Genomic DNA, 25,078 nt, shown 5'->3' with positions numbered 1-25,078 from the left:
CGCAGCCTGCCTTCAAACGTCTGCCGATGGGACTGCACTACCTGTATCTTATGCCTCTTGCACCATGACGGACAATGAACAGCGCTATGCACAGATCGAGAAAGAGCTGCTAGCCGTGGTCTTCCCTTTTTCAAAATTCAAGGACTTCATCTTTGGGAACACTTTCACAGTCAAAACAGACCACCAACCACCTGTAACCATCCTTAATAAAACTATACACGCAGCACCTGCATGACTGCAGCGTATGATGATGCAGCTCCAGCGGTCCAACTTCAAAATTGTTTACAAGAAAGGTAAAGACATGCTCGTTGCTGACACTCTCTCGCGCACCACGTGCATCCAGTGAGCGACACCCCAACGAACGGAACGAGTTTACGGTTCTCAAGATCGACTTCGTTCCCACGGAACGCTTGCGCCATCTAGCTGAACACACAGCAGCCGATAGCACTCTCCAGCTACTCTCATCCATAATCACAAGAGGCTGGCCAGACAGGCAATCCAGCACACCACTGGATGTGCAGCCGTTCTTCCTAGTCCGCGATGAGCTGGTAATACAGGACGGTGTCATAGTTAAGGGCCACAAAGTCATGATCCCTTCATCCTTACAAGACGAATACTACAAAGAGGCACACAACGGCCACCCAGGTACCCACGCACAGAGCATGTTCTGCTGGCCTGGCATGGCCAAGTACATACGGGACAGGACAACCTCCTGTCCCATCTGCAACAGATGGCGCCACACCAACAGAGACAGCCTCTGCTACTACAACCCCCAACGGTACTGCCTTGGACGTCGGTGGCAGCAGACATTTTCGAATGGCACGGTAAACATTATCTGGTCCTGGTCTACTCCTTCTCCAACAGGTTTGAACTTGATCTACTGCCCTCTATCACATCAGAGATGGTCATTCAAAAGCTACAGAGACACTTTTCCACATTCGGTGCACCTGTCCACCTGCAAACTGACAACGGAAGACAATTTACAAGCCATGCATTCAAACACTTGGCCAACTGATGGAACTTCCACCATGTCACAAGCAGCCCCGAATACCCTCAAAGTAATTGGCTCGCTGAACGGGCTGTCAGGAGCACAAAACAACTAATGGCACGCACCCACCTGGCCAAGTCAGATGTGTAACTTTTTTCACACAGAGAGTGGTGAATCTCTGGAACTCTCTGCCACAGAGGGCAGTCGAGGCCAGTTCATTGGCTATATTTAAGAGGGAGTTTAGATGTGGCCCTTGTGGCTAAGGGGATCAGAGGGTATGGGGAGAAGGCAGGTACGGGATACTGAGTTGGATGATCAGCCATGATCATATTGAATGGCGGTGCAGGCTCGAAGGGCCGAATGGCCTACTCCTGCACCTAATTTCTATGTTTCTATGTATCTCGACCTCTTAAACCTCAGAAACATTGCTAGAGACGGGGTCATGGGCTCACCAGCGCAACGCCTGATGTCCAGAACAACGCGACCTCCGATACCAATTGCCCAGCAGAAACTGGTGCCACAGGTGCTGAAGCCAGCTGCGGGGCCAGATGCGCATCCAGGAGAAACACAACATCCAGATCATATGACAAGTCCAGCAAACCGCTGCTGCGGGGCCAAGTCGTCCGCTTGCAAACTACTTTGGGACATTCCCGTCTAGGTTGCGTTGTTGGCCCTTCTAAGGAACCCCGCTGCTACCGTGGCGACGTTGATGGTGCCCTGTACCGACGGAGCCACCAACACTTGCTGTTTGTAAAGACACCACGTCCACCACAAGCATATCCCTTTGCTCGGCCTTTGATGTTCCAGCCGTCTGCTGCTGTGCCCACCACCTGTCCCAGCATGTCCCGTTCTCAGCCACGACCGACGGCTCTGTCTAACAACATCATTACCTCTCCCGCATGCTCTCCCTATCGGACGCCTCAAGTCTCCCCTGCTGCTTTCTCACTTCCGAGTTCACTGATTCCCCCCCCCCCCCCCCCCCTTACTTTTCTGGCGTGGAGGGAGAGGGGTTGGTGTATACGCGTTCGGGTCGCATTAGTAGACCGCCTGATAGATGCGGCGAGAATGTTTAGATTCGAGAGTCGCATATGTGTTTAACTATATTCACTCTTTACGGGGAAGGATGTAGATTGGTTATTGCATGTGAACCAATCATAGTTGAAATAGCATCACTAACCCCACCTTACTGTATGCTTTATATTAACACCCATTTCCTACACTAGGCAGACTTGGAAGCGGTGATGATGAACTAGCAACTAACAACCTGCTGTACCTCTATATCATGTGTATTAATTAAAGATGACTTTAAACTCCAGACTGTGTAATAAGCTCATTTACAGTAACATTCGCAAATTTGCAGATGAAACAAAGCTGGGTGGCATTGTGAACTGTGAGGAGGATGCTATGAGAATGCAGGGTGACTTGGACAGGTTGGGGGAGTGGGCAGATGCATGGCAAATTAAGTTTATTGTGGATAAATGTGAGGTTACCACTTTGGTATCAAAAACAGCAAGGCAGATTATTATCTAAATGGCGTCAAGTTGGGAAAAGGGGAAGTACAACGGGATCTTGTTCATCAGTCTATGAAAGTAAGCATGCAGGTACTGCAGTGAAGAAAGCGAATGGCATGTTGGCCTTTATAACAAGAGGAGTCGAGTAAAGAGGTTCCTCTGCAGTTGTACAGAGCCCTAGACCACACCTGGTGTATTGTGTGCAGTTTTGGTCCACTAATTTGAGGATGGACATTTTTGCTATAGAGGGAGTGCAGAGTAGGTTTACAGGTTCATTTCCAGCAGGGCCGGCCTTAGGAGGTGCGGGGCCCAATTAGGAAAAATTTTCATAGAAATATAAATAAATAATTTTAAATTAATCACGTGTCGTGAGTAACATGACAATTCGGGGAGAGTTCCTTTCACAGCGTGTGGGGCTCTAGCCAGGGGTAAAGTTGCGAGGAGGGAAGGAGTGTTGAGAAGGAGGGGGTCGGGTTCATGCCAGTAACACTCACTCACGCTGCCGCGGCACTCCGGGGGCCACCGCATTGTAGCCGGGGAGGCCTCCATCATCGGCCAGCGGAACCGACTGCCAACTCAGAGCCTTCTGCCGACCCGCTCACCTCTGGCAGTGCTCTCCGTCTGAACAGTGAGGGGACCAGCTCAAGGGCAAAGATCATAGAGCGGAGTGGGTCAGCGGGTGATGGATAACATCACAGCAGGCGGTGGAGCTTACTTCTGTGTCAGCGCGAACAAGGGATCAATTGACGTTACTCGCACTGACATATGGAGTAAGCTCCACCGCCCGCTGTCCTGTTATCCATCGCCCGCTGACCCGCTCTTGACCTGGATGATCCCCGGCCGACTCCCTCCTTCTCAACCCCCCTGCCCTCCCCGCAACTTTATTCCTGGACAGACTACCCCCACGCTCTGAAAGGAACTCACCCCCCCCTCCCCCCACCCTAGCAGCGCTGTCCTTTTTCAGCGGCTTCCCACTTTACAGATGCTTCTCATCAGCTGCTAGCAATGAGGGATAGACTTGGCTACAGCAGTACTGAGGGATAACGAAGACTATCCTTCTTGGCTAACAACCTAACCTTCGGCCTCCAAGATGCAGGTACATTTTCTTGCAATGTTACAAAATTTTGAGATTTAAAAAATCAAGTCTGCAAGTTTATCTAACTCTGAAATTGAAGATAGACAAAAGCTGGAGTAACTCAGCAGGACAGACAGCAAAGTGACTCTGGAGAGAAGACCCTTCTTCAGACTGAACTGAACTCTCGTTGGTGAGAGTACTTGTGATTATCTGAAGGGTCTCGACCAGAACCGCAACCCTCTCCCCAAAGCCCTGTCCGTCCCGCTGAGCCACCACAGACAGGGAGTTGAAGGTAAACACAGGGGGGGTCCACCTTCAACTTTAGAGTCAAACAAAAAACACAGAGTGCTGGAGGAACTCAGCGGGCAAGGCAGCACCCGCGGAGGGAACATATCACCCAACATCGGGAACATGTTTCCTGCCTCTAGCATGTCCAAGCCCTTAACAATCTTAGATGTTTCAATAAGGACACCTCTCATCCTTCTAAACTCCAGAGTGTACAAACCCAGCCGCCCCATTCTCTCAGCATATGACAGTCCCACCATCCCGGGAATCAGGGCCGGCCCTAGGCCGACTGGACCGATTTTTCCAAATTGGGCCCCGCGTTAATTTTCCATATTTCATATGGAAATACAAATTCGCTTTGTTAAAAAAATATATATTTTAAACATTTGCCATACGAATTTTTTTATAAAACTTACATGGTTTTGTACATGGAATACAAGCGCTGTACGGCTATCAGACACAAATGATGTGTTAACGACTGTAGCACTTGTGTTAACAGCCAGTAGTGTTAACAGCCAGATGCATTAATGACACATTGAGAATTTCTTAAAACTCAACATCATGAGTGAGAACTTCTTGGACTGCCGCAGGTTAGTCATTCAATTTACCTACTGACCCATGTTGTGTCTCTCTGTCTTTCGCTCTCTCCCTCCCTCTCTCTCGTGTGCTCTCTCTCTCCCGTGCGCTCTCTCTCTCCCGTTCCCCACCTCTCTCTCTAGCTCTCTCGGCATTCCTGGAATCATTGACGTTTTGCGGTATACAAAAATGCTGGAGAAACTTAGCGGGTGAGGCAGCATCTACGGAGCGAAGGAAATATGCAACGTTTTGGGTCGAAATCCTTCTTCAGACCCGGCTATTTCCTTCGCTCCATAGATGCTGCCTCAAGCCCTGTCCCACTGTGCGAGTTCACCCAAGAGCTTAAAATCTCTGTGTAGCATCTCTGTCCCTATCTTCAAATTCCCACTTTGAAATAAAATACAGTTTTCGACTTAAACATTTTGCAGCAGGATCGTGAGTAGTCGATTCCCACCCATCTTCAATCATCGTTTATTGTTTCAAGCATACCTGGTACTAAATGCACAAACATTTGCAAATGCACAAAGTGGTTACTGATGTTACAAACGGTTATAAATGAATATAATTTCAAAGTGAAATAGATGATTTCCGTGGAAAGAATATTTTACCATAATATAAGTGAGGTTGCTGCAAAATGCTCACTTAAAACAATACGCCGTCAACTCAGGATTGTTTCTTAGCCCTCTGACAGGTGTGTCAATCTAACCTCGTAGCTCGCTGTTAATCGATTCATAACTAATTTTAATTCCTGGTCCATATCGAACTTCTCCAAATGTAAACGCTTCAGGTTACGCATCTTGTGTGGTGGTAAGGGGGTGCTTGGATAAAATACCATATATTTGCATTTATATAGCGATCCTGCTGCGAAATTTTTGTCGAAAGTTGGATTTTGTTTCAAAGTGGGAATTGGAAGATAGGGACAGATGCTACACAGAGATTTTGATAGGAAGGAAACGTTACAGCAGCTAAGTAAAATATTAGTCAAATGGTAGGTTCAATGAAGATCGGGCGAGGGGGATTGGGGGTGGGGGAAAAGTATCTATACTCATTGGGACTTGCTTAAATGAGTACTGAGATGGATTATCATTCCACACCAAATTTATTATACAATAATACATTTTATGCAATTATCACAACATTTTGGTGGATATGGATCAACCTATGGTACATATTCGTAAATTAGTAAAACAAATGTTCCTTAAGTACTGTTGTTTCTGGGATGGGATTACTGATAATAAATAACCTACATTCTATATTTTGTCATCATGTGGCTGAAACAATGGCATATTTTGTGATACAACTGAGTTTGGGCAAGATATTACCTTGCAACATTCTGTATGTCTGATAGATAATGTGAAATGGAACTCAGAAATTATGAGAGGATTACATAAAACTACAATTCAAATGCAATGAATATACAGAGTATTCTTATTTCCATCATGAACATACAATAGTGATATAGGACACCAGGTCCTACTACGGTAAACTCACGAGTTACTACGGTATGACTACATGTTAAAAAGTATCAAATGTTTACATCCTGAGTATATTTTACATGTGGACATTTTTCAACATGTTGAAAAATCTTCATGAGTTACCACGTTTCCCGAGTACCTGCCGTTAGCGCTAAGAAATGGCATGTTGGCCTTTACAACAAGAGGAATCGAATATAGGAGCAAAGAGGTCCTTCTGCAGTTGTACAGAGTTCTAGTGAGACCGCACCTGGTGTATTGTGTGCAATTTTGGTCCCCTAATTTGAGGAAGAACATTCTTGTTATTGAGGGAGTGGAGCGTAGGTTTACAAGGTTAATTCCCGGGATGGCGGGACTGTCATATGCTGAGAGAATGGCGCAGCTGGGTTTGTACACTCTGGAGTTTAGAAGGATGAGAGGTGTCCTTATTGAAACATATAAGATTGTTAAGGGTTTGGACACATGCTGGAGGCAGGAAACATGTTCCCGATGTTGGGGGAATCAAGAACCAGGGGCCACAGTTTAAGAATAAGGGTTAAGCCATTTAGAACGGAGACGAGGAAACACTTTTTCTCACAGGGAGTGGTGAGTGTGTGGAATTCTTTACCTCAGAGGGCAGTGGAGGCCGGTTCTCTGGATACTTTTAAGAGAGAGCTAGATGGGGCTCTTAAAGATAGCGGAGTCAGGGGATATGGGGAGAAGGCAGGAACGGGGTACTGATTGGGAATGATCAGCCATGATCACATTGAATGGCTCGAAGGGCCAAATGTCCTACTCCTGCACCTATTGTCTACATGTGAGTATGTGTATATATGCACAATTAACTTTTTTTTCTCTCTCGTTTATTATATTTTCTACTGTACTATGTTTACATATTCTGTCTTTAGCAAGTAAGAATTGCATTGTTCTATCTGGGACATCTATGCATAACTAAAGCTCTGATCTTGTTATCTTCCGGTTTGCGTGGTCATTCTATTTGCGCCAAAACGGTACGCGACAGCTCTACGATTTTTCGCCAGTTCACCCACCTTTCTCCTCTGCTGCAATTGCACCAAGTTTCGTTCCGATCGGTGGTCTAATGTAAAAGGTAGCGAGGTTTTAAAAATCTTGAAAACCGCGTGTGCGCAGATCAATCTCCTCTCCTGCCGTTCAGCGCCGCATAGATTGGTCTTTTCTCCTGTCACTCCACGGGACGGTCCGTTCCTTCCTGCGCCATCGCGTCTTTACTGGATGGGCGGCGAAGGTTTCCATTGCGTCTTTATTGGAGCTGAGGATGGCCGGCAGAGGCTTCCAACAGGACACAATTTTTGGAGGGACCGGAAACCCGGCCCGGTAGATGTCGCCAAATGGAAAGCGGAGAATCTGATCCCGGCGGAGGAGAACATCCAGCAACCAGTGCCCGCTGTGAGTCACCATCGCACCTTCCCCTCTGGTCCCCCTCGCTGGCTCCTGCCCCCCTCCCCCGTGATATCCTCCTCTTCCGCCACAACCCGTCTTTTCTCTGAACTCTCCCCCCCCCGACCCCACACCCCCACAGCACCCCTCCCCCTACAACCCCCGTCTTTCCTCTGAGCTCTATAACCCCCCCCCCCCCCCCCCCCCCCCCATACCTCCATAAACGCCCACACCCAACATCCCCCTCCCTGGCTGCAGGACGCTCTCCCCACCAGCACCCGACAGCCCCCGGCTGCAGAATGCAACAAGAGACTCAACAAGAAAGAATGGACTGAATAAATCTTATCTTCAACATTTAAACTGTTGTTGTATGTTAAGTCATTTTAAGCTTTAATAAATCCCTTTTCCACTTGCCGTGCCCATCAGCTGTGCCTGCGCAGTAATACCTGCGTGTTCTACGTCACAGTGGGAACCCAATAGGCGGGAATGGCTGTGCCGCCAGAGAGCCGCGAAGAGTGTATAGGGGTTCGGGGGGGTGGAGTGCGTGCAGGACGCTCTCCCCCACCGGACTACTACAGCCCCCCGCCCGAAGCCGTCCCCCTCCCCCGGCTGCAGGATGCTCTGCTCCCCGTCCACAGACCTGCCTGAAGCCGTGCTCCTCCCCCTGCTGCACGCGCCCCCCCACCGGCCCCCGACAGCCCCCCGCCTGAAGCCGTCCCCCTCCCCCGGCTGCAGAACCCAACAAGAGACGCAACAAGAAAGAGTGGACTGAATACATTTAATCTTTCACGCTTAAATTGTTGTTATATTTTAAATTATTCACGTTTTAAGCTTTAGTAAATCCCTTTTCCACTTGCCATGCCCGTCAGCTGTGCCTGCCAGTAATACCTGCATGTTCTACGTCACAATGAGAACCCTGTGGGCGGGAATGGCTGCGCCGCCGGAGATCCGCTAAAAATGGATGATGGGGGGGGGGGGGGGGGGGGGGGGGGGGGTGAGGAGGGCGGATCAGGGGCGTCACAACGGGAACCCGTCAGCCGCGCCTGCGCAGTTAGGGGCTATGGGTGAGTGGTGGAATATTGCATTGGGGGAAACGGGCTGCGTTGGGAAACGAGTGAGTGGTGGAATATTGCTTTGGGAATGTGTTGCATTGGGGGTCCAGGCCTCCCATGTGGCTGGGACCCAACGGGTCCCAATTAGTCTAGTATGACAATAAAACACTCTTGACCAAAGATCATAGAGCATAATATATATATGTGCGTGTGTGTATATCTATATAAATATATATATATATATATAATTTATATATATAATATATATATATATGCCTATATATATATATTTATAATATATAATTGCTTTAATGGTTTATGTACATCTTCTGAGAAAAAAAATAAAGAGAGAAATAGAATGTTGCTTTAATTGAATGGTGTTTCTGATCCATGAGAAGGAACTTTGAGATCTATTTATCTTTATCTTGCCTCTCACACACAGGCACACACACAAACACACATTCATATATATCATATTTATAAATATATATATATATGTTAAATTTATGCATAGTGTGTGTTAACGCAATACAAGGGAAACTGCACAAAGGAGGGGGCTTGGGAGGAAGTAAGGAAGGGAGGGAAATGGGCAGAAACAGATAGATTAAGCAGGGGAAAACATTTGAAAAGAAAATTAACTAAAATATGTGAATTGATAGATGAGCTATATCACACACATACTGTTCCCCTACAACACTGATTACACTGCGAGAGGCATAATGGAAGTCGAGTTTTGCACTCCAAGATGGCGGCCGTTACGTACTACACCTCAGTGCATTGGATTACGTGGAGTATCTTGCTCCGCTCTATGATCTTTGCTTTTGAGTGGATTTAATCTTTTGGAATTGAAGTAACTGCTGTCACCTCTCCTAACAAGAGGATATTGGTCAGACAAGAACTGTCCAGTTTGAATCTATGTCATATGGACAACTTTCTGATGTCTTTAAATCTATTGTCTTCTGCTAAATGCAACACTATTTAATGAATGGTATTTATCTATTCACAGATGGTGCTTGATCTGCTTAATGCTTCCAGCATTTACTATTTTTGTTTTGGAGTTTTTGCATCTGCAGCTTTTTTTCAAAATATCTAAAGTATATTCGCAGGTCAATATGTCAATCGGTTCAAGCTGATCCCCTTTCAATGCTTTCAAAAGTACTCACACTGTCCTAAAGTTCTCAAAACAGGATGCTTGCTTCAATCTATTTATGGACTATGAGACCCCCTTCTCAATGCAGCCTGATCTTGTGCACTATAATCATGGATGGGTCTGTTTCTTATGCTGGGATTATTTATGTCTCTGATTGAACAATTCAAACATATCACACCAGTCAACAAACTTCTAATTAGGCACTGTTAGGCTAACAGTCTGAATGTATTATGTACCTAAAACAGTTGTTTACCATTCAGTTACGTGTGCATTATTTATAAAGTCCTGTCATAAAAAAAGCATTTTCTTTAGCTCAAAAGGAGTCTTGTATTATTATTTATTGATTCCAACATTTCTAATTGTTTATATATTTTTATTGTTTCATTTTAGTGATATCCACAAAGTAAGATTTTTAGTTGTAAAACAAAGGGAGCAATTGAAAGGTATTAGAGACATGGGTCTTCTTGTAACCAGATCTTACCATACAGGTAGGAAAAGCAATTAGGAAGACAAACAATATGCTGGCCTTACTGCAAGGAAATTCCAGTGCAGGATAAAAGCTGTTGAACTGATGTGTTTAATATTTCGATAGTGTTTAATATTTGATGTGCCATTCCTAACTGTCACTGTATGTCATGTTGTCACTTGCGGGCGGAGCACCAAGACAAATTCCTTGTATATGAATACTTGGCCAAAGTATTAATTCAAACTTATTAATTCATTCATTACACAAGGCCCTAGTGAGGCTGGGTATATAATATTGTGTTTGAATCTGGTCCTCCGGCATGTGAACTTGAAATGATGGGCTCCAGTGAATGTGGTTCACATTGATTATTGCAGATTAAGGGAAAGGGATGGATAGGGGAGAAGGTAGTGCTGGAAATAGAATCCAATGGTCTTTTGAATTAAAGGTGTAATGTCTAAGGCAGTCCAGATTCAATTTTAAAAAGCCCTAAAGCCCGCATGCTTAACTTCACCTATGCAGCTCATTTCTAATATTTCACCTCAAACCGTGCTCTGTACTCCAGTATCTTTGCTATTATTACGAGGAGTTGGGTATAAGAGTGATATTGTACTAAAATTACATAAGTTCTTAATAAGACCACTGTTGCAAGGTAAATAATAGTGTTATGTAACTATTATCGCCCATTACTTCAAACACCAACTCCATGTAGCCGTTCCATTTTGCTCCTATAATTGGCCTGCTCGCAAGGATGCATGGCCTTCCTTTATTGCTCCTACAACCACACCTGAAGAGGTGTGCACAATTCTGGTCTCTATTGCTAACACAGGTTTATGCTTGCCAAATTTGCAAGGAGATTTACCGTATTGGTTCCTGGGATGACAGCATTATTAGATGATAGGAGGAGACTTTAATAAGTGAGCTCGGTATTCTGAAAAACGCAAGGAATCATGGGATTTGTCAAAGATCACTCGCTATAAAGGGAAAGCGAACGAAGCGCTGACTGTATAAACTGTGTATAAATTCTTATCTTTATTCATGATTTATTTGTAAAAATATATTTAATCTGAGGAACAAGGGTGCCAGGTAGCGGGAGAGCGGGTGTAACAGCTTGATAAAGGGGCCAGATGCGAGTGGGAGATTGGACTGGAGCAGCGGGCCCTCGGTCCCACAGTACAGAGAAGTGCCAACCCTCGCTCAACTCCACCTTCCCCGCCGGGCCAACTGACAGTCCAGGACCGAAGGGACAGCGGCCCACAGCCAGCGCGCAGTAGAAGCTCCAACTCCAGCCCAACATAGCTCCAACTCCTGAGGGACCTGCTCCCTGACGGGCCAGGGCCCACCAGCCCCACCCAGTGGCCGCCAGCCAACCTCACCTGGTGCCGGCTGCAAGCCCCACTTGGCGGCCACCACTCCAAGCCTGCACCACTCCCACCACTGTTGGCCAACCCGGCTGGACAAGCCGAACTGGAGCCAGCGCCTCCTCCCTTCGCTGGCTGCAAGCCCAGGGCCACCCCGGACAGGGACGGGGCACCCGGGAGGGGACAGCCCAGCAGCAACCCCACAGCGCTGGAGACCTGACTCCGACCACGGACGAAATGCAGCACCACAGCTGCCGAGAATGTTTATAATGAGTGACCTATGACCTGGGCATGCGTTGTCGGAATACCAAACTCGCTTATTCTCGAGAACCTTGAAGGTGAAACGTACAAATTCTTAGAAGGCTTGCTTCCCCCTGCTGAGTCTAGAACCATGAGTCACAACAACAAAATAAGGGGCAGAACTTTATTTATGCAGAGCATGGAGAATCTCTGGTCTGCTCTATTCAGTATTGCGGAGGCGTAATCACTGATTGAATTCAAAATAGATTCGCAAGATTTTGGGATTCTAAAGGAAACATGGGATATAGGGAAAGGACAAGAAATTGCTGTAAGATCAGCCATGATCTTGTTGAATGGTGATTCGAGAGGATTGAGAATCCAAATAATCTGTCCCAATAAGAGTTTTTATTTACATAGATTTTACATTCATGGTCACATAAGCAGTTCCATAAATTATTCACACAATCCATCCAGATATGCGAGTCAAAGGTGACTGAAGGTTCTTCAATTTCCATATAAATATGAGTAAAAATATAATTTAAACAAAATAAAAATAAATAGCAATATCACAAAGAATGATTTGAATGCAATATTTATCTGAGATCACTTGAACAACTTCTCATATCTTACTTATGCTCTTGAGCACTTCAGGGTGCACAGAAATCCTTGCATCATAGGTTAACTTTCAAAACTATACCTAAAGGTATTTCCATTCAAAATATCATCTAACATATTTTCATAATTTTTCAACCCAGGAGGGGGGGGGGGGGGGGGAGGGAGTGGAGGAAAAAAAGGAATACTGTTTGCCAAAAAATGTGCTTGCATTAAATCAGCATGTCTGTGGGCTTGGGTGCATTTCCAACCCACCAACTATTCTTGCAGGTTTAACCTAACCCCTCAATCTCACTTATAACAAAACCCACTTCGAGGTCGAGATTCCTCTACTGATATTTAACTCATCTTTCAGTTTCACATTCTATTTTGTCAGCTCTGTTCAAGTTTCTCCTGTGATTAAAAGTGTTCATCGCTGCTGTCACACCTCTACTCCTATTTCCTCCTGACATTTCAAAACCCCCACACAATCCAAAAATAAACTTGAAACATAACAGGACTGCATGATAAAATCAGATGTTGTCTGAAATCGTTGCAATATTTTGTTAATCTATAAATCACACTGCAGCTAAATTAGCAAACTCTGCAGTTTACGTGCTAATGCAAACATATTAAAGGTTCAATATACCAGCTGCATCCTGAATCCACCTGGACATGGAGGATAATACGCCCAGTGCGTGGTATACTAATCTGTAAGGGTAGAAGGGTTGAGTCTCTTGAAGAGTTTTAAGGTAATGGGTCGCTGTCACACGGGAGGCTTGGTCCCCCAACGCAATATTCCACCATTCACTCATGGCCCGCAACTGCGTAGTGGCGGCTATTTTCACCAAGATGGAAATACTGTTCCTATTTCCACAAAGATGGGCGTACCAGCAGCAGAGTGCTTACCACCAGGTGCTGATGAACACTGGCTGAGTTGGAGACATCTCAAACGACTGCGAACCGGGTTCGGGCGGTCATGGGTGACAATGCACAAATGGGGCTACATTGAGGATACAACAACCTGTGACTGTGGCGCACAAACTCAGACAATGCAAAACCTACTGCAATACCCATTGCTGGATATTCCATGTACTACTACAGACCTTGCACTAACATTCCAATGGCGCAACAATGTGTACAGCAGTGGCGAGTCACTATACAGCATAAGGACACAAAAGAAGAAGGGGCGGCTCATTTCCCCTTATACCCAGCACTCCCTCCGCTTCTTCTTCAGCCTCCCAATTGCACTTGCTGCCGGCACTTCCCCTGCCTCCCCCAGCACTCCCTCCCCCTCCTCTTCAGGCTCTCTGTTTGTAAACATTAAAAACTTGCTGGCAGGACTCAGTGTTCTGCGATTGCAACATTGTTGCTGGGAGGGCCAGCAAGGATTTGGATCCCATTATGACATCATAGCTGTAACTGCCAGTGTGCAGATGGAAGAAAATTTTCTCAAAGTGGGGTTTTGTAAAGTTAAAAATGTGAACAACTTATAAACATATAACATCAATCTGAACGAAACTTGATAAAAACACACCTCTGGACAATTGTGAGTAAGGTGGTCTGAAAATTGTATCGCTTTCCTGTACCGTTTTGCCGTACTTTCGGGATATCGCTCACTCACAAGCAGACATCTAAACCAACAAGATGAGAGTTTTAATAATATACTAGACCAAGTGCAGACCCGTTGGGTCTGTTCCCCCAGCGTGCAGTTGTGGGGGGGGGAGCGGCATGCAGCGTCACACACTAACTATCCCCCGCCCCCCCTCCGCACTCACGCTAATTACCGCCCTTGATATTATATGGGGGGAGAGGGGGGGGGGGGGGGAGAGGAGAGAGGGGGGGGGGGAGGAGGAGGAGAGGGGGAGAGGAGGAGGGGGAGAGGAGAGAGGGGGGAGAGAGGAGAGGAGGGGAGAGAGGAGAGGAGGAGGAGAGATAGAAAGGAGATAGGGAAGGGGAGGGGGGGGGGGGGGGGGGGATAGAGGGAGAGAGAAGGGGGGAGAGGAGGGAGAGAGGGGGGGGGAGAGAGAGGGATAGGGAGAGAGAGAAAGAGAGAGGGATAGGGAGAGAGAGAGAGGGGGGGAGAGAGAGAGAGTGCCTTTTTAATTCAACCCAAACAAACATTTGCAGGCAGTGCTTTTTTACTTCAAACTAACTATATTTTCATTTTCAAACCAAATTAAGGGTACTCACAGTGCTGTAGACATTTGTTCAGTGTCATTCAGAGCTCAGAGTGACAGAGACTAATTGACAGAGCTCCAGCTTGCAGAGACTAATTGAGGCACACCACTTCCTGGTTTTATAGTCCCTTCCCTTGCCTCCAGCGGGGGCAGCAGAGAGAATGGGGAATTTTGTAAAAACATTAATATCTCTGTCATTTTTCATCGACAGGAAAAATCCTCGGCACACATATGGCGGAGGGGGGCTCTGAGCGAGGTGGCCAAAAATGACGGCCGTAGGTGGCGGCGTTCTCTCGGAAATCGCAGCACAGATGGCCAAAACCGGTCAAGAACAGACTTTTAGTAATATAGATAGATAGACTAGAAAGTCTAAGTGGGACCCATTGGGTCCCAGTCATACGGGAGGCCTGGTCTCCCAACGCAACCCATTCCTCAATATTCTAGCACTAACCCGTTCCCCCAACGCAATATTCCACCACTCACCAATAGCCCCTAACCGGTCACTGCATCGTGCTGATAGAACAAAGGACCCCGGTAAGAGCAAGGGCGGCGGGCTCTGTATCTATATCAACAATGACTGGTGCACCAACCACACTGCAATAAAGAGCTACTGTTCCCCAGACCTGGAATACCTAGTGATTAAATGTGGGCCGTTTTACCTGCCTCTGTGGTTATCATCATGGCCATATACATCCCACCACAGGCTAATGCTAACCTAGCGCTAGCACAGCTGCACTCGGCCATCAGTAAGCAGCAGGAAGCTCACCCCGACGGTGCCTTCATTGTTGCAGGGGACTTTAATCAGGTCGACCTACAAGCTGCTCTCCGCAAATTCCACCAGCATGTGCAGTGCCCTACCAGGGGCTCAAACACGCTGGATAAAGTGTACACCAACATCAAGGACGCTCACAGAGTTCTCCCCTGCCCATCCCTGGGACAATCCGATCACCTCTCACTGTTTCTACTGCCTGCATACAAACCCCTCATCCGCAAGACCAAACCTGCAATAAGGATGGTCAAAATATGGACAGAGGACGGCACCCTACAACTCCAGGACTGCTTTGATCACACCGACTGGGACCTGTTTGTACAACAGGCTACCAGTGGTACAGAGGTAGACTTGGAGGAGTACACATCCACTGTGCTCTCCTACATCAACTGCTGTGTGGAGACTGTCACAGTGGACAAGCAAATAAAGATGTTCCCAAACCGGAAACCCTGGATGAACAAGGAGGTTCAGAAACTGCTAAGGGCACGCAACAATGCCTTTAAATCCAGGGACACTTCTGCCTACAGTGCTGCCAGGTCAAAGCTGGACAAAGGTATAAAAAAGGCCAAAGACGTCCACAGGCAAAGGGTGGAAGACCACTTCAATACCGCGGACACCAGAAGCATGTGGCAGGGTGTCAGGGACATCACTGACTACAAGAGCAGCCCCGCCTGCCCCCACGGTGATATCACACTGGCCAACGAATTAAACACCTTCTTTGCCCGCTTCGAAACTGGCAACACCACCAGGAGTGGAATAGCCATGGCCATGGCGGGATGGACTTATCACTGAGCACTCAGGAGGTACAGTGCGCTCTGTGTAGGATCAATCCACGCAAGGCTGCAGGCCCGGATGGAGTCCAGGGAAGGGTACTAAAGGACTGTGCTGTACAGCTGGCGGAGGTATTCACGAGAATCTTTAATCTGTCTCTATCTCTGGCAACGGTCCCCAAGTGCCTAAAAACAGCCACCATAGTGCCGGTGCCGAAAAAGTCTTTAGTCACCGACCTGAACGACTACCACCCGGTTGCCCTAGCTCCAATACCAATGAAGTGCTTCGAAAGGCTGGTCCTCTCCCACATCAAATCCAGCGTCCCTGCCTCACTGGATTCTCATCAATTTGCATACAGGGCAAATAGATCGACAGAGGATGCCATCTCTCTGGCTTTTCACACTGTCCTGACTCACCTGGATAGACAGGGCACGTACGTGAGGATGCTCTTCATTGACTATAACTCTGCATTCAATACGGTCATCCCCACCAAGCTTACCACCGAACCCCGCCAGCTAGGCCTCAGCTCGCCGATATGCGATTGGATCCTAAACTTTCTGACGGAGCGACCGCAGGCAGTGAGACTGGGCCCGCACCTGTCCTCCACTATCACCCTGAGCACCGGCACACCACAGGGCTGTGTACTAAGCCCCATGCTCTACTCCCTCTTCAATCACGACTGTGTTCCTGCATTCGACACCAACACCATCGTGAAGTTTGCAGACGACACAACAATGATTGGACTGATCACCAACGGTGATGAAACAAAATACAGAGCGGAGGTGCAGAACCTGGCGGACTGGTGCGCACGTAACAACTTGTCACTAAACACCTCCAAGACCAAGGAGCTGATTATTGACTTCAGGATGTCCCATAATGGAGAATACGCCCCAATCTCCATTTACGGGGAAAGTGTGGAGAGAGTGTCCAGCTTTAAGTTTCTGGGCACTCACATTTCAGAGGACCTCACACGGTCCACCAACACCGCTGCGCTGGTCAAGAAGGCACAGCAACGACTGTTCTTCCTGAGGACATTAAAAAAGACTGGTCTGCCCCAACAGCTGCTGACAACCTTCTACCGCTGCACCACAGAGAGCATATTAACGTATGGCATCTCTGTGTGGTATCTCAGCTGCACGGAGACGGAGAGGAGAGGAGGAAGCTCTTCAGCGCGTCATCCACAGAGCGCAGAGGAATATTGGCACACAGCTACCAGCCTTGGAGGGAATCTACCACACACGGTGCCTCAGGAAGGCCGTCAGCATCCATAAAGATTCCTCACACCCTTGTAATGGACTGTTCAAACTACTTCCCTCCGGCAGATGTTACAAGGCCTTCTACGCCCGAACCTCCACTCAGAAACAGCTTCATTCCCAGAGCTATAGCGATCTGAACCGGCCCTGCTGAGTGCCCCCCATCTCACCTGGACTGTCTCCCTCAGATGGTCACGTCGCACAGTTTATATATATATTTTTTTGACATCAGTTGGAAGCTGCATACCAAATCTCGTTGCACTGATGTGCAATGACAATAAAATATATTATTATTATTATTAACTGTGCAAGCATGGCTCATTACCCCTCATCCTCCAGCACTCCTTCCCTCTCCTCTTCATATGTGGGAGTGGCAGAGTGAGGGGGGGGGGTGTGTGGCAGGGGGGGGGGGGTGTGGGGGAGGGGGGGGGTTGTGGGCTGAGGTGTGTGGGCGGGTGAGGGGTTATGGCAGGAGGAGTGTGTGGGGAGGTGGAGGGGTTGTGGGTAGGATGGGTGTGTGGGCGGGGGGAGGGGTATGTGGGCGGAGGGAGGGGTTGTGTGGGCTGGGGTGTGGGGGGGGTGTGTGGGGAGAGTGGGTGTGGGGGGGGGGGTGTGGGTGGGGAGTGGATGTGGGCGGGAGGGGTGTGGGGGGTGCGGGATCGGGGGGGTGTGGATGCGGGGGGAGAGCGTTGTGGAGGGCGATCGGGGGGGGGATGTGAAGGCGGGGGAGGGTGGTGTAGAGGCGGGCGGGAGGGTGTGGGGAAAGAGCTTAGAGAAAAGACAGGTGTTGTGGAGGAATATCACAGGGCTAAGGAGACCAGAGGGGAAGGGGCTGGAGGACTCACAGCGGGCGATATGGTCTCACAGCAGGCGCTGGTTGCTGGACTTTCTCTTCCGCCGGGATCAGAATCTCCGTTTTCCGTTTGGCGACATCTCCGACTCCGCGCCGAGTTGGGCTGCTTCCGGTCCCTCCGAAATTGTGTCTGATTGGAGACCTCCGGCGGCCATCCAGAGCCCCCCACAGCTCCAGTAAAAACGCGATGGCGCAGGAAGGGGTGGACTGCCCGCGGGGGTGACAGGAGAAACGACCAAACCATGTGGCTACAACTGGCAGGAGAGTAGATCAATCTGCGCACGCGCGATTTTTAAACCTCGCTAACTTTTAAATTAGACCACCGATCGGAACAAAACGGTGCAATCACAGCAGATAATGGTGGCGTAAAATCGTAGCGGTTTTTGCGCAAATAGTATGACAGCGCAAAAAATGGAAAATAACAAGATCAGAGTTTTAGTTAATTATAGATATACCAGACCAAGTGGGACTCGTTGGACCCCGTTCCCCCAAAGCAATATTCCATCACTTACCCGTTCCCCGAACGCAACCCGTTTCTACCACTTACCCACAACATAACCCATTCCACCAACGCAATATTCCACCACTCACCCATCGCCCCCAACTGCGCAGGCATGGCTCATTTCCCGTCATCCCCAGCACTCTTCACCCTGTCTTCTTTCTCCTCTCCTCCCCTCCCCACCTCCCCTTTCCCCTACCCTCAGTCACTCCCTCCCTCCATAACCCCTATCCCCTCCCTACCCCCCTCCTCTCCCTCTACCTGCTTAAATAATATTAAACAACTACCCTCTCCTGTTTCCATCCCCTACACCCTCCCTCTCCTTACAACACTGAAACAAATCTCTAATTGTACTGGAAGTCCTCTCTTTGTTAACATTGTAACAGTGGAGCACTGCTGCCCAACAATCATAGAGACGTCATAGCTGTAACCAAAGATCGTAGAGGGACAAGATAGACCACTCCTCGAAAAACGCGTAGTATGACGTGTGTGACCGTCGACGCCATATTGTTAAGCATTTATTGGGCTGTAATGGCGTCCTCAGCTAAATCTACATCTCACTGCTCCGCTATCAACTGTTCTAATCGTAAATCTAAACGACCAGAGCTGTCATTCTTAGGTTCCCCAATAAAAAAGAAAGGTAAGAATATATTATTATAATTTTTTGTCGATATTCTGTCGTGAAAATGTTATTTTCTGTTCTCCCATCAACGGCCACGGGGTTTGTCGGTACATTAGAAAGTTATTAGACTTATTTTATTACATCTTTACTTACCACAATAATAAAGACAAGTTTAACACTTCTATACGTTTTTTGTTTTGTTCTTGTAAGGGTTTGGTCTCCAAAATATGGCCCGCGGGACACATTGGGCCCAGTGACCACGAGATTTTTCGAGCTCAGACTCGAGTCCGAGAACGCGGCGGCTGTTACCCGTTATATCCCTCGAATTGTCGTGAAGAAGGGTACAATCAAAGATTATACAACTCAGCTCTATCATCTTTGGGTGCAATGGTGGGCCGGGGATTCGGCGGCGGCGGTTGCAATCAAAGATAGTAGAGTAGCTCTGCACTATAATCTTTGGTCGGAATGGGACGGCTGAACGTTATAACATGCTATCGTTCCACCCTCCCCCCCCTCTCCCCCCCTTCCCCCCTCCCCCCCCCTCCCCCCCCCCTTCTCCCTCTCCCCCCCTTCTCCCTTCCCCCTTCTCCCTCTCCCCCTTCTCCCCTCCTCCCCCTTCTCCCTCTCCCCCTTCTCCCTCTCTCCCTCTCCCCTCTCCCCCCTCTCCTTCTCCCCCCTTCTCCCTCCCCCTTCCCCCTTCTCCCGATCCCCTTCTCCTTCTCCCCCCTTCTCCCTCTCCCTTCTGTCGATCCCTCTCCCTTCTCTCGATCCCTCCCTCCCCTCTCTAATAAACTCTTCTACATTTAAGGTGAAATGACATATAAGAGACAAAAAGCATCGTCAATATACAGGTCTCTCCACACAACTGAAAACAATTGCACTTAAGTGATATGTCATCCATTGTGCAGGCATCTAGTTATGATCATTTTTTTTTTATTATTAGTTAATCATAAATGATATCTCCTGTAATTTCAGATGTCAACGGTGGGTCCAGAATACTCGTCGACAAGATTTCCTACACCGAAGTACGGAGTACTTGTCAGCCAACTGTTGTCTTTGTTCTGTACACTTTGAACTTGACCAGTTTTCCAACAAGCAGACTAAGAACAGGCTAAATTGGAATGCTGTTCCAACGCTCTTCGACGTTCCTAACCCGCCGAAACGTCTGTCTTCCCAACGGAGGTTACTCAAGAGGACGAATGTGAACCTCCCATCCTCACCAACGCCTTTAAAACAGCAACGAGGCAAGTAATTTTCTCCTTTTTAAAATAATTTATATTCTCTCACTTTGGCTAAATATGAGAAAAAAATTGTATCCAACCTGATATGATTGCTAATGGTCAATATGTAATGGCATGTATGGTACTTTGATTTTCATTTGTGAAATGTTCACAAAACTATAATCACATATAAGACTGCACAGTGTGGGTGGTGGAATGCGTACTAGTATTTAATTCAAGTAAGAACATCCATTTAAAACTTCCTCAAGCCTAATTATTAGAACATTTGAATTGATTAAATTTATAAAAAACCTACAAAAATATATAGATCATGATTTTATTCTGGTAGATTGAAATTGGTGCATCACATATATATTTAATTATAACTAGACCAAGTGCAGACCCGTTGTGTGATCCCCCAACGTGCGATTGTGGGAGGTGGGCGGCACGCAGCGTCACGCACACTAACTATCCCCCTCTCGCATTCACGCTAATTACCCCCTTGATATAAAATTAATATGATTAATTTGCTCCTTTTACCCCATAACCACCCTATCTACTGAAGCATAGCCCCCAACTTGCAGTCACATCAAGAGGGGGGGCGGGGGGCGGGCGGGGGCAGAGAGAGAAGGGGCAGAGAGAGAGGCAGAGACACAGAGAGAGGGGCAAGTGGGATAGGGGGGTGGAGAGGAGGATAAGAGGGAGGGTGGGTGGGGGCGGAAAGGTGGGGGAGATGGGGAGGAGAGAGAGAGAGTGAGGGGGAGAGAGAGGGGGATGAGGTGGGGAGCAGGGAGGGGGGGGAGGGAGGGGGGATGGTGGAGGGTAGGGGGTGTGGGGGGGGGGGGGGGGAGGGGGGTGGAGAGGAAAGGGGGGGATAGAGGAAAGGGGGGGAGAACCTCGGCACACATGCGGCGGAGGGGGGCTCTGAGCGAAACGGCCGTAGGTGGCGGCATTCTCTCGGAAATCGCAGCACAGATGGCAAAAAACGGTCAAGAACAGACTTTCAGTAGTAGATGATTATTTTTTTAATTAGTATGCTTGCCATTTCATTCCCCCTTTTTCTTTTTTCTTGTATTGGCAGTGCCATACAACATACAGACAGAACATTCTTACTGCTCAGCTGCAGACAAAGTTCCGCGGGAAGAACCCAGCAGTGTCTCTACAACTCCTGAAACACCTGATCTTCAAATCACACCAAATGTAAATGACAGCAGAGCTCTGAAGAAGGATTTTCTTTGTTAAAGTCTGACCGCTGAATCTCTGTCTATTGAAATTGTCTCTTTTTTTTATCAACAACAAAGAGACATAAAGATGCAGTGAGCAGCAACAAGAGGCACAGCAAGAAAGAATTATACTCATCTTTGACATTTAAAATGTTGTTATATTTTAAGAGATGTTAAACTTTAATAAATCATTTTTCCACTTTTCATGCCTGCGTGTTCTTCATCACAATGGGAACCTAATGGGCAGGAATGGATACTCTGTGGGAGTATCTTGCTTCTGCCCAAAGATAGGATCTTCCCTTCGGCCTCTGCACAGATCCTATAGTGGAGCAAACATAGAAACATAGAAAATAGATGCAGGAGGAGTCAATTTGGCCCTTCAAGCTAGCACCGCCATTCATTGTGATCGTGGGTGATCGTCCCCTATCAATAACCCGTGCCTGCCTTCTCCCCATATTCCTTGACTTCACTAGCCGCTAGAGCTCTATCTAACTCTCTCTTAAATCCATCCAGTGACTAGGCTTCCACTGCCCTCTGTGGCAGGGAATTCCATAAATTCACACATTTCTCTGGGTGAAAAAGTTTCTTCTCACCTTAGTCTTAAATTACCTGCCCTTTATTCTAAGACTGGCCCCTGGTTCTGGACTCACCCAACATTGGGAACATTTCTCCTGCATCTAGCTTGCCCAGTCCTTTAATAATTTAATATGTTTCTATAAGATTCCCCCTCATCCTTCTAAACTCCAGTGAATACAAGCCTAGTCTTTTCAATCTTTACTCATATACAGTCCCACCAACCCAGGGATCAATCTCGTAAACCTACGCTGCAGAAGAACCTCTTCACTCTATACTGAAATCCTCTTGTTATGAAGGCCAACATTCCATAGCTTTCTTTACTGCCTGCTGTACCTCTAAGCCAACTTTCAGTGGCCGGTGTACAAGGACGCCCAGGTCTCGCTGCACATCCCCCTTACCTAACCTAAATCTATTGAGATAATAATCAGCCCCCTTGTTTTTGCCTTCAAAGTGGATAACCTCACATTTATCTATAGTATACTGCACATGCCATGCATCTGCCCACTCACTCAACCTGTCCAGGTCACCCTGCAACCTCCTAACATCCTCTTCACAGTTCACACTGCCACCCAGCTTTGTGTCATTTGCAAACTTGCGAGTGTTGCTCCTAATTCACTCTTCCAAATCATTAATATATATGGTAAACAGTTGCGGCCCCAATACCAAACCTTACGGCACTCCACTCGACACTGCCTGCCATTCTGAAAAGGACCCGTTCACTCCTACTCTTTGCTTCCTGTCTACCAATCAATTTTCTATCCATGTGATCACCCTACCACCAATACCATGTGCTCAAGATGGACCACTCCTGCAAAAAACAATCGGCAATCGGCAATGTAGGCAATACGACTTGTCTTTCTTCAGGTTCCCCATTAAGGAGGAGAGGTATGAAAACATTTATTACTTCTGGTTAGTTCATTGAGCTCAGATAGTTGAGTCCTCATGGCAACATCCTTGTAGAAATCTTCTCAAGAGCATTTTCTTTCTACATCTCTGTTATTTAATGCAGAATAAGAGCATATTGACTGCAGATATTTTCTGTAATTTCAGATGTCGACATTGGACATGATCTACACCGAACTGCGGAGTATTTGTGAAATAACTGCCCTCTTATGTACATTGTGTGAAATTGTGATTTGCTAACTGCACAAATATAATGCGAATGGCGATTTATTTATTATTGTATCTATGTTGGACATTTTGCTGTTTGGTGAAGCAGGGGTGGGGCTATCATTGTGTTACATACGTTAAATTGTACATCACTTTCACTGGTTAGCTGATATGCTGAACTGCAACCCTGTATAACTCGCGCACAGAATAATGTGAATTGTGTAAATCTTATCCCAACGGGTCCCACTTAGTCTATTGATTGTGTATAAGCTGCAAATTTTGTCCTTTGTTTGAAATGTGTAGAATGTGACATCACTTTTATTGATTATCTGATATTCTAAATTCTGCAAATTCTGCAAGCCTGTATATGTCGTGCACAAAATGATGTAAATAAAAATTGTTTTCCTGTTTAAGAAGTTCAATTGAGAATTATTTGAAATTGTGGGGGTTGATACAAAATACTGTTGACCCACAAATGTGTTGATATGAGACATTCACATTTAAAAAATCCATGTCGCAAAAAAAGCAAGAAGGTGCCCATGTTATTTGACCAACTTGCCAGATTAATTTAAATATACACAATACACAATACAATTTATTTGTCACTTGAACCTCATAGAGGTTGTTGGAGCCCCCGGCGTGCGCTAGAAAAGTGCCGCAGCCATTTAAGCCACGCCGGGCGATGATGTAAGGCCCCGCTCCAGGTCATCCTCGACCCCCGCTACTCGGGCGGAATAATTTGCCGTTGCGGAAGCCCCGAAAAGCGGTCTCCCAGCAGGGACCCGCAGGCTCCGATATTACTGTCTGCCAGGCCTGCGGTTGGAGCCTCCGAATCTCCGGGGCTCGGGTCACAGCAGCGCATGGGTACATATGTAGGTATGTATGCATTAGTTTTGCTCCTAATTCCCTTTTCAAAATCATTAATATATATGGTAAACAGTTGCAGCCCCAACACCAAGCCTTGTGGCAAAAAAATCCAGAAGATTAGTCAAACATGATTTTCCTTTCATAAATCCATGTTGACTTGGACAGATCCTTTTACTGCTATCCAAATGCCCCATTATTGCATCTTTAATAATTGACTCCAGCATCTTTCACACCACCAAAGTCGGGCTAACTGGTCTGTAATTTTCCGTTTTCTCTCACGCTCCTTTCTTGAAAAGTGGGATAGCATTAGCTATCCTCCAATCCACAGGAGCTGATCGTAAATCTATTGATCGTTGGAAAATGATAATATATATAAATATATATGTATGTGTATATATGCATGTATGTGTATATATGCATGTATATGTGTGTATATACGTATGTGTATATATATATATATATATATATATATATATATATATATGTTTATATATGTGTATATATGTATGCATATAAATGTATAAATGTGTATATATATTTGTATGTGTGTATGTGTATGTGTGTATATATGTGTGTGTATAATATATATATATATATGCATATATTTATTATTACTATATAATTATATATATAATTGCCTTTATGGTTTATGTATATCATCTTACAAGACACAAAATAAATTAATAGTGATGATTTAAATCAAAGTTGCTTCTGATACATGAGAATAAACTATTATCTCTAACTTGCCTCTCACACACAGACACACATTCATATAAATATATTAAATATATATCACGTTAATTTTAAGTTTTTTGCAGTGTGTGTTAAAGCAATACAATGCAAGGGAAACTACACAAAAGGAGGGGTCTGTTCCCGCTACAAGATACTTGAGGATCTTTGCTTTGGATCAAAGATTATACGGACCGGGAAGTCGAGGTCGCTCTGTAACAAATGGCTGGCCGTGACGTTCCTCTAT

General features: G+C 46.6%; 1 protein-coding gene and 1 long non-coding RNA gene across 3 annotated transcripts in view; one reads left to right on the top strand and one right to left on the bottom strand.

The window, feature by feature from the left end:
* The window catches only part of LOC129702391 (androgen receptor-like), a 215,098-nt gene that overhangs the window by 80,703 nt on the left and 109,317 nt on the right, over positions 1–25,078 (bottom strand). The window lies entirely within an intron of this gene.
* On the top strand, positions 18,897–20,342 carry LOC129702393 (uncharacterized). Its single transcript, XR_008724374.1, has 2 exons — positions 18,897–19,124; positions 20,082–20,342. It is a non-coding gene; the product is annotated as an uncharacterized LOC129702393 (long non-coding RNA).

This window comes from Leucoraja erinacea, chromosome 12 (genome assembly GCF_028641065.1).
Source record: "Leucoraja erinacea ecotype New England chromosome 12, Leri_hhj_1, whole genome shotgun sequence".
In the NCBI taxonomy this organism is placed as follows: Eukaryota; Metazoa; Chordata; class Chondrichthyes; order Rajiformes; family Rajidae; genus Leucoraja; species Leucoraja erinaceus.
The sequence above is the reverse complement of the archived record's forward strand: the minus strand, read 5'-3'. Positions and strand labels throughout refer to the sequence as shown.